We start from the raw sequence: 11,135 nt of genomic DNA, 5'->3' as shown, positions 1-11,135 counted from the left end.
TATATATTATCGTAAAAATTTTAATCAATCAATTTGTTTGATAATCAATTGTTTGATAACTTTATTTTAGTTAAAGTAAAGTTATATTAAAATTAACGTTTCGAACTAATTTTACAAATAAAGGTAATAATTAGTTTTAATATAAATAATATAATTTCGAGAAAAATTGCGCTGTCAACAAAGTGAATGACCATATGTTAAAGGTGTTAAAGTGAATTTACAGCTGCGGAGTGTTTTGCCGCAAGAAATTTTCGGAGCGTATCGGAACACGTCTCCGACTTAAACGGATCCCTAGAACGATCCGTAACCGTCCGCACCGTTGACGAAGGCACGGAGTTCTGGTGGCGTGAATGACAGGTTAGGAAATTAGATCTTCCAACCGTTGTCTAGGAATTAGGAAGTGTCGCCGAAGACGAGACACGTCTTTCCATCGTCCGATGGATATGAATAATTGTAAGCTTGTGCCATGCAGCCGAATGTCGGACATTTAAAGCACAAATTTTAACGTTAAATTCTCGGGGATGACTTTTCTTAGAAAATACAAAAAGCTTTTTCTCTTCAACGAAAAATACGAAAATAAATTCTAATATAAAAAAAGATGTTTCTTCTTTTTCTATAATTTTTTTTTAAAGAATAATTCGATTTAACGAATAAATTTAATGCAGAAATTTTGAAATTAAATTATTTTTTTTTAATATGTATATTTCTCATAATTTTTGCTTACTGTCTACAATAAATGTGTTTAAATCACTGTCATCAGAGATTCGCAATAATAATTTATAATGGAGCAAAAATTGTTCGAATATCTTTTTTTAAATGTAAAATTTGCAAAAAAAATGTTTTTGATATCCGCAATTTTATTTAAAATGTATAAGAAAAAAATATATGCTTGCATTTAGTTATCAAATACGTATTTAATTCATCATGTGAAAAGCGTACATACACGTTTCGATAAAAACAGATGTTTCGCGATATATTTCATATAAATAAGCATTTTTGTAGCTGTCCGCCCAGATTCATTTCTGTCATGATCTGCAGTTGACATTGATATCAAATTACTGTAAACGTTTTTCGTGTTTAAATCTGTCGCTTAGACGAGGCGAAAGTCAGACATGTCTGTTCGATTAGACATTGTTCAAGATTGAAACGTTAAATTTAGTCGATCAATTTCAACGGCAAATTTCACCGACAAATTACAGTGATAACAGCCGAAATCAAAACACGAGCGAGGATAAACATCGTCGCGCTCAGCCGATCGGTGCGTGATCGCGTGATTCTCACAATGAAAAACTGTGACAAACACCTGGATTCTCGAAAGTTCGGTGCCGAAAATATCCTATTATGGAAATCGGTCAATCGCGACTCTTTACAGTCGTTAATCAGTCTGCCTACGACGACGATTCGAGCCGGTCGAAATTCATCGATCGTTATCATTTTCTCTCTTATTGTTATTCTCGCTCGTGTCGTTTCTGCCATAGTCGTCTCAAATTCGTTACGAAGTGTCTCGCATCCGATCGCTTCTTATATTCTCGCGGCGGTCAATTCGTTAATGCCTTAAATAGTAATATTTACTTCTTTATTGTTAAGATATTGTGAACGTGTGAAAGTGGGGAGTTCAAGAGTCGACGATAGTTAACCGTATCGCAAATGTTCTCTGCCTCGTGCTAGACATATCCGGCGTCCGCGTTCAAGATTTTCTACCTCGCGAGAGCTTCTAGCAAGAAGTTTTTAAAGATTTCCGAAACGCGGAAAAGGCAGTAATTAGAAGGACATATTTGAAGAATTCCGAAAGTAGTCGCGGAATACGCTACGTCGCTCGCTCCCGGTGTATTACAATAAGACTTGCATTAAATTTACGATCACGTGAGTTCATCATCTAAACCCGTTCCTCCAGAGGATCTTCGGATTCGCGCTATACTCGTTTCTCGCTCAAGTCTGAGCGTATCTCAGTTTCGGGCGATTTCGTCGAGGTCGACTCTCCCGAACAAATATAATATCTGTAAGACTAATAAAACGCAATATTTATTTTATTTTCCATATTTACATTTCACGATAAACCGCCATGTGTAATAAAAATAAGCGTTAAATTAAAAGAGCAGTTTGTTCAGATTAACATTCGACTCGGAAAGCGAGATGCGCTCCTGAAAGAATTAATTACATCTACCAGAAGCTTCCGACGTTTCTCCGAGGCTCGTTACATCCACCAGTAATTTCGCGATTCGCATTAGCCCTGTAAAAAGGCGGATAAGTATCATGATAACCGGCCTGATATATCGCGAATAATACATCGCGCGCGGGGCTACTTTTCTTTTACCCTCTCTTCTTCCTTTTCTTGTTCCCGTAAAAACACCGTAGTATGAAATATCGCAATTATTTTCGCTCGTCTCCACGTGCGCGTTTCATGCGATTTATTTCTCGAGGCCTTCGTTCTGGACTCGACCTCGTCTCATCTTCGATACGCGAAGTTACCGTCCGCGAAAACGCTCGTAAAGCATCGCGATAATGGAGCTATATTTTGATTAATTTATTACATTAAACCTTCTTTTTTTTTTGGTCTTGTTCTTTTTTTTCATGGAAAGATCCGTTTAAGGACGATGGATAAAATGAACCAATTTCTGTCTAAAAATTGTAAGGTAGATTGTATAAGTAATCTTATATTTTTTGTTAGATTTAACACATTTTTTATCGATATTTAAGTTTGAAATGTTTTCTTACTTTTTGATAAAAAAAGTTAAGAATAAATTATAATACGTATAATAAAATAATTGGAACAAAATTGTCACTAAACATTATAATTTTAAAAAATTTATTTTGATTTTTTTTAAACAAATTTTGATTATTTTCTCACAATTTTAGATAAATAAAAATCAAGATAAATTAGACAAATATTTAATATACATTATATTTTTTTAGGCAGATATTGATGTATTTTATTAGGCATCGTTCTCTTTAACTTTCAATTGAAGCTGTATTAATTTTGCGAATCTATTCCAATAACAGTTATATTAAAAATTAAAATTAAAATTTTATATAAATTAAATATACGATAAAATCACAATTTGGGGAAAAAATATATTTGTGCAAAAAGTTTAAACACGTATTAATTAATTAATCAATTTCTTTGATTGAGAATTTTTTTATATACAACGAGAAGAAATCGGAGATATTAACAATATTTATTTATTTATTTATTTACAAACGGGAAAAAGATACCTTTAGTACAAAAAGAAAAATGTGATTATAATTTTAATATTAGCAAAAAAACGCAGAATAAGATGCTGAGAGAAAAAATGAGAAAAGATAGATTTTACAAGTTACAACAAATAAAATAAAATAAAATAAAATCTAAAATATACTTATAAATTCATCTGAAACACAAATCCGTCTCATCTTTTATGCCATCGCGTGCCCACCGGAACTCGAAGACCTCCTAGAGACTCTCCCTATCATGCTCGCGTGCAATCTGCAGTTATGAACATCATATTATCATATCATATTTCTGCACTTTTCAACGTGTAGGACATTCGAGCGAGGCATCTGCAAAACTCCGCGAGGTAAAACTGACAATGAAGTAAAACCTACAAGACGTCAGCGCTCTCATTGATCTCATTCTCCGGCTATCAACGACCAAGCGCAACGTAGGCGCCGCTTATCCTAGATATAAAATTCCTCTCGTACACGCATCTTATTTGTAATATTCATAAACGCATTTGCTGCCACGATTTTCCTTCCTCGCTGATTAACCCGTTAGCGCTGCTTGAATCCGTTAAGTCGTTTCGAAGACTCGACAACCAGCGACTGGATCTTCGTCGATCGATTCACGAGATGCTCTCGCGATGTTCTCGCATAAATCAACCGATAGATTAGAGCCTTGGCGTTGATGCCTTCGATCGATAACTAAAAGCGGAAACGGTATATACGGGACATATCGATGGCGATCAATTGCTTGGAAAGATGATACGCATTGCGTAGATAATTCCTGATAAAATTTTTATGCGATGTTTCAAATAGGATAACTAAGAAACTTAAAATATTTCAAATAATGTATAAAATTTGTAATCGCGTAGATTTAAATTAATACAAAGATTAAATTTTATTAAAATGTTAAAGAGTGTTATATTGATGGAATAATTTCTTTTAAATTCTTGAAAATTATAAAAAAAAAAATGTGGGTAAGAAACTCCCGTTTAAGGAAAGTTGTTCCAATGACCTTGACCTTGACATAAGTTTTAAGATTACGATCCTGAGTAATAGTCAGAAGGTCTTAGCTATCGCTCGTCTTATAAATGTAAAAATTTAAAACGTCTGGTAAATACAAAATATCATTATATAAAAATAAAAAAAAAACTGTAAGAATAAAAAACCCAGAAAATAGTAAAAACAAATGAAAAATGTTAATTTAAAATTATTGTCCAATCTCAGCAGTAACGAAAGTTTATAACATTTCTTGAAATGACTCGACTACGTTACATACTATTCAAATTAGCAAATAAATAAATTACCTGACAAAGCTTAAACGGTCTTTAATTTAAATAATATTAAAAGAAAGCTATTTAAGTCGTAAGTCATAAATTTTCTCTCTATTATATAGCGATAGTTTAGAAAGTGTTTTCTAGAAAAATGTTATACATACATGTCTTCAACCATTGCTCATATATTGACAGAGACAAAGAGGGAATATTTTTGTTCTTTTCGTGTGTCCAGATTGGTTATTGTTCATTGGTCATTAGTCAAAGTTAAAGCATTTGTAACTCGGAGAAAGACTGTATCTACGGTTTTAGACAACCGTAGGTGAACTTTAAAGACAGTGGTCGTAGTACACACATTGCGATAAGACCAAGAAAAAGTTATAACAAACTCTCGCGCTTACATTTGTATATATATATATATATATATATATATATATATATATATATATATATATATATATATATATATATATATATATATATATATATATATATATATATATATATATAAATATAAAAATAAATTTAAAATTAGTGATATTAGTGAAATTAGTGATATTAGTGAAATTAGTGATACAAAGCCGTTAAATAACGTTTGTTGTAAGCTTTTTTGTGCATTGTTTGTTTTTTTGCGATGGCTACAATAACGCAGTTGCCTTATGACGTGATTGTTCACATTCTGGGAAATGAGAGCATCAGCAGCGTAGATTTAATGAGATTTGGCTCCACGTGTACAAGATTCCAACAATTGATACATGACAACAAATTGTGTGAAAAGAAATTTTATAAGAGGTATTTTATTTCTAAAAAGTTTTTATATTATTATAATTTCTACTATTAAGTCCGTACGCTGATGATGGCCCAAAAAGGGGCCGAAACGTCTGCTTTTCGCAAATTTACATATTGTTTTGATGTGTTTTTATAATAAATTTGTATGCGCCCCATGTACTGCGCTTGGCTCGTATTGCCATTTAATTTCAATCTTAACGGACTTTTATCTTTAAAGCCTTAAACATAAATTTATTTCTTTTTAAAGTTATGTGCTGTTGTTTTTTCAATTTAAGTTGTACCTGATGCTTTTTATTGCATATTAAAACTGTTTCTGATGTTACAATTTATTACAATTTTAGTAAAAAAATTAAGATTTAGTAAAGACTTCTTCATGCATCTAAACTAATCTAAAGGTTCGACGACTCACGATAACCTCGATCAATTTCAAGTTTTGCGCCGTTCGATAAAGATAGCTTGCTGTTGCTCGTAGTCAATTACTCATTGTTTTTATAGATTATAATTTTAATCTTTCTTTACCTAGGTTTTATTATTAAATTATGAGTATAAAAATTATCCTATTTTTTATTATTTTCTTTGGTTATAACATGCTTAAAAATGTGTTTTTTTTAAATAAATTATTTAAAATATAAGTCGCAATACAATTTTTTTACTATTATATTAGTGAGCTTTTTTATTTTTGTATTATTTTGATTTTGTGATTATAAAGAAGTTTATTTTATATTTATAGTATTAAACGTAATGAATATAAAATTAAAGTGCTTTTATGATCTTTTATATTTTAATTTTAAAATTTGCAATAATATGATAATTATATTCAAACACTTTTCTAACATTTATTTGTTTTAAACTTGGCTTATAAAATATTCTTTTTACCTTTCATAAATAATTATATCTTTTGAAACCTATGATGTAACCGTATTTTTTTTTTTGAAACTTTGAAACTTTATGGTTTTTACAATTTTAGAAAGCATTATATGCAATCAATTTTAATTACTTGGAGAGATTGTAAAGATTGTGTGAAAACATCTCTTTTATTTTAAAATTTTCTTCCAGTTTTTATTCTTATTTTAATGGCATATGTAGAATGAAAAATATTCTTACACAATTACTTTTTACACACTCAATTTATCTCATTTAAATATGTTTCAAAACAGGGACCTGGACCGAAACAAAATTAGAGTTCGGTTTCGGTTACGGTTTAATAAAATATTTAATAACTGTTCCGGTTTCGGTTTCAGTTCCTTGATAAATAAAGGAAACCGAAACCGTTAAAATTACGGTTTTTTTGGTTCCGGTTCTTTAAAAATTATTGTCTTTCTAGTCTTTTTCTAACAAATTATATTGTTTTTTATTAGCAAATATATTGTTGTTCTTTTTATGTAAAAATACAGAATTTATTAAATTTATTTCTTTTTTTCTTTTATATATATTTTATTATAAAATAAAGAAAAAAGTAATATCAAATGTAAATAATTTTCTTATTTTCTTGAAAATACAAAAACTTAATTCTAAAAGTAATTATTTTTATGCACTTATTGTTTTTTATTCATTATTTCTTCCATCTTTGACTTTTTGAAAATTTTATTGTCATCAGATTTATTATTCCGATGACACCCAGCCAAGAAAACGACAAAAAATTTAAATTAGTAATATAAAAATATTTTGTAGAAATAAATTACAAGAACCGAAAAGATACGGAAAAGAACCGTAAACCGAAAATAATTTAACGGTCCGGTTATGGTTCCGGTGTTATAAATTTAACAAAATTTCAATACGGTTTACGGTTTAGGTTCTATTTAAAAAACGGTTATATGAAACGGTTATCAATTCTGGTTTCGGTTCGGTCCTGATTTAAAATAACAAACTTAAATGATACGAAATTATCGCAGCAGATCGATAACCTATTGTGCATATAATTATATCGTACAAATTGCTATACATTATTATTGTGATAACTATAGTTTTTTTTTTAAGATTTAATTGTATCTTTTTTTTTAATAGAAGAATCTGCACGTATATTGTTATTTATGAATTTTTTAATTTGTTATGAATTTTTTAATAATTAATTTATATATAATTATAAAATTTATATGTACTTTAAAATGAATATTTTCTAAATTTTACTGCGCGCTGATATATATTATAGCGTTGTTTAATATAATTTTTGAGAATTTTCTTTCTTAATTTTAGCTGTCCTACTGCGGAGAAAAAGTATAACAAAGAAAGACAAAAGAAAATATTTTATTATATCAATTTCAAAGAAAAAATAGAAGCAGGATTATATTGTATCCAAATGTTAAAATATTATGTGTTTGTAATGTCGGGAAATACATTACATGATACTGATAAAAAACAATTGGAGTGTCTTCTGCGTTCAATTGCTGAAAATTCTATGACATATTATTTTGTATGGGATGAGATAAATAGAATTTCTGCACAAAAATCATGGTAAAAAATTCAATAAATTAAATTGTTATTGATATTATAAATTAATGTAATTATTGTATAATTAATGTGTAAATTTTTTTCAGCCAATTATTTTCTAATTTGACACGTGAATATAACTTCAAGTTGATTTTTTACTATCTGAAACAGTATCGATTTATACATAAGCAAATGAAATTTATGAATATGCCGAAGACAAAATCGCTTTTAAAAAAAGAACTTACGATTGTGGCACAATATTTTCAGCCACATGTGTCTTATTTGGTTGTAAAAACCTGGTTAGATAGTATAGCGGAGACAGTACTATCTCGTCTGAAAAATAAATATCCAGCTCATTCGATTTGCTCTATGACTTCAGAGCAATTTTCTTTTTGGAGAGATAACAATATTGAAAACAATTTCTGGAATGAAACATAATCCAAGCAAATTATGTGTATTCTCGAAGAATATATATTCTCCGAGTTAGAAATCCATAATTTGTATCAATTATTAATGACATTAGATCTCGACGCCAAATATATAAAATATGTAAGTTATTCTAAATTTTTTTAAATTATAAGAATAATTTGTTATGTGTTGTGCAAATATAATTATAATTTTTATATCTTATAAATCTTCAATATACAAGTTTTTTAATATAATGTAACATAGATTTCAGGACGTTTTCGTACATATCTATTGACTATCGCGTATCACATCGTAGCTATACTCCGTCCAAAGAGAGAATGACTTCGGTCCAAACGAAAACTCGTCCGTTTCGCGCAGGTCTCCACCCACAGAAGCCGTATCTACGTATACGGTATTGAGTATCTCGCCATGTTCTCCCCACTTTGCCCGCTTATGCGCGGACCGAGGTCATTCTCTCTTTGGACGGAGTATAGAAGGCTCGGCGTATGTAGCGTTCTGAAACTAAATGAAAAAGATATTACAGTCATATGGAAACCAAATTAGTAAGTATAATTTTAATTTATTGCTAAAACTTTCAATATTTCTGAATACATAGACTTTTTTATAAAGACATTTCTACGGTTTCTTAGATTATTTATTTGTTTTAAATTGATGAAACAAGAAAAAGATTGTAGCATAAAAATATTTTGTTCTCGAACATTTAACAAAAGCTTAGCGTGCGCGTTATACACACACATACAGAAAGATAATCAAAATCTTTTTTTTGGTAAAAGGTCAAAGTCATTTTGACATTCTTACATGGAACAACATAATTTCTTTTACAAAAATGTTTCTTTTTATTTGTTTTACACATAAACATATTCCTATATCTAGATTTTAAAAAATTACGTTTTATAAATTATATTTCGCTAATGAAAACTATTAATCTTTTATAACTTTGTGTTTACATGTACAAAATGATAAACTGACTTTATATGCAAAATAATAGATATAATTTATTTAAAAATTCTTGTATAATTCTTTAAAACATGTTAGGCAATTAATTTTTATTTTATATTAAAAAATATTTTCTGTTAAATCTCTTAAATAATTTTAAAAATGTAGCATGTTGCGCAGTTGAAATTTATACACAACATTTATAATCAATCTATTGCTGTTAAGGAACGCCTCGGGATTGAGTCGCTCAGCCGCGAGATTTCGATTGAGGAATCTATTGAATCGGCCCGGGTGCCGTGAACCTCGGTACTTTCGTGATACGCGTACTGAGCAGGAACTGTTAAGCGCACGCGTAACCGAAAATTCGATGATTACGCAACGCAGGACCCGCGCAGAGCTCGCGGCCGCGGCGTTTCCATATCCTGCGCAACTCGATAGATCCGCGAATCAATCAAAGAGCGCCACGTGTAGAATTCACCCCCTCCTAGCAGTCCTTATCACGGAAACGAAGCTCCTCGTGGCAATTAATCGCTTTCTTCCGTGCGGACTCCGAAAAGGATAAGTTGTGTTTACGGACTCTCTCGATTTCAACTCTTATCAAATCCTGCTCGTTCTCGTTTCGTCGCATTCTGCGCCATTAATCGGCCGTCTCGCGAATTCGTTATTGAGCGCCTCAACCCCGGGAAGAGTCGCGTTATTGTTACGCGTCCTCATCCTCGTTTATCGCGAGCGATCGTTCTAGCCGCCATCGGAGCTCGGAGCGCTGGCTAGGTAAGTGAACTTTTTAAAGATTATCATGCGAGAATCGTTCGTGCTGTGTTCTTCCACCGTTTTCGCGTGTGCGTGGAATAATCGTTGAGCAGTGCGGCGCCGCTCTCGAATCATTATTACGCTTACGCCTTCTCCGGGCGTCTCACGAGTTTACGCGTTAGCGCGTGCACCTCGCAACGCAGGATTTCCACCGATCGTGGGCAAGATTTCCGTGAGGGCACAGAGTGACTGCGTCAGCAAGATTTCCGGTGCGCTCTTCGCAGAATATTCGTACACGGCAAGATTTCCGATCGATTACGTCGAGCCCGGTGCGTGTAATTTTCTCTCGAGGAAATCTCTCGAACATTGAAGAAAGAACGAATCGCTTCATCACTCTTTAGTTCAGGAGCCAGGTATAAAAATATAGGTTTTTCCTGTAAAATTCTACGCAAATGATTTTCCTTTTAGAAATTGTTCAGGGGTGCGCCCTGAGCGTAAATGCAAGTTGGCGCGGCGGAGGGGGTTATGCTTCAGCCGCCATTTTGGAAATTAGTTTTTGCCAAATATCTCATAAACGATTGATCCTATAACAAAAATAGTTATAACCATTTTTGTAGAGAATAACATTCTCCACCTTTTTTATTTGAAACTTTTTTCTGTAGGATGGATATTTTTCGAGCTACAGCGCGTCAAAATTTTGTGAAAATAGTTTTTGCAAAATATGTCGTTAACGATAAATCGCACACTGAAAATAGTTATTATCAATCTTGTAGAGCATAAAATTCTCTACAAATTTTATATTAAACTTTTTTTCATGGGAATAATAGTTTTCGATCTATAGCGCGGCAAGCGCCGAACTGATGCACAGTTGCCACGAGCGATCGATAATATTCTATACGAAACATCGAAATATATATATCTATATATATATATATATATATATATATATATATATATCCTATATTCTATATCAATTCTCCTATTCCTTCCCTCCACTTAATATATAACATTAAAATATTCCACTTATATTATATTCTATTACAAATCAACTCAATTATTTGTTTAATATCTCTTTACAATACTATTAATATTGTGGAATATCTTCGGAATAAGCGTTCCATGTTGTGATACGAAGAAATTAATCAAACATCGGCTAAGAAATCTCATCTTTAGAGGAAAGTTTATATCTGAGGATTTAACTTCGTTGTCGGCCAAACTTCTTTGGCTCAAACTGAATGGGTGAAGGGGAGAATTTTGTTCCGAGTACAACGGAAAGGCGTGATATAGTTAGGTGGCTGAATGACACGGCAAATTCGAGATCCTCAGACATACTCC

The 11,135-nt window shown here is 31.5% G+C and overlaps 1 long non-coding RNA gene across 1 annotated transcript in view; it reads left to right on the top strand.

The window, feature by feature from the left end:
* The first annotated feature begins 9,297 nt into the window (after positions 1-9,297).
* Positions 9,298-11,135, top strand: part of LOC115244015 — a 4,226-nt gene continuing 2,388 nt past the window's right edge. Inside the window, exon 1 of the long non-coding RNA XR_003885295.1 lies at positions 9,298-10,213. This is a non-coding gene — a long non-coding RNA (uncharacterized LOC115244015). The remainder of the gene's footprint in view (positions 10,214-11,135) is intronic.

This window comes from Formica exsecta, unplaced genomic scaffold (genome assembly GCF_003651465.1).
Source record: "Formica exsecta isolate Colony F162 unplaced genomic scaffold, ASM365146v1 scaffold786, whole genome shotgun sequence".
NCBI lineage: Eukaryota > Metazoa > Arthropoda > Insecta > Hymenoptera > Formicidae > Formica > Formica exsecta.
The sequence above is the reverse complement of the archived record's forward strand: the minus strand, read 5'-3'. Positions and strand labels throughout refer to the sequence as shown.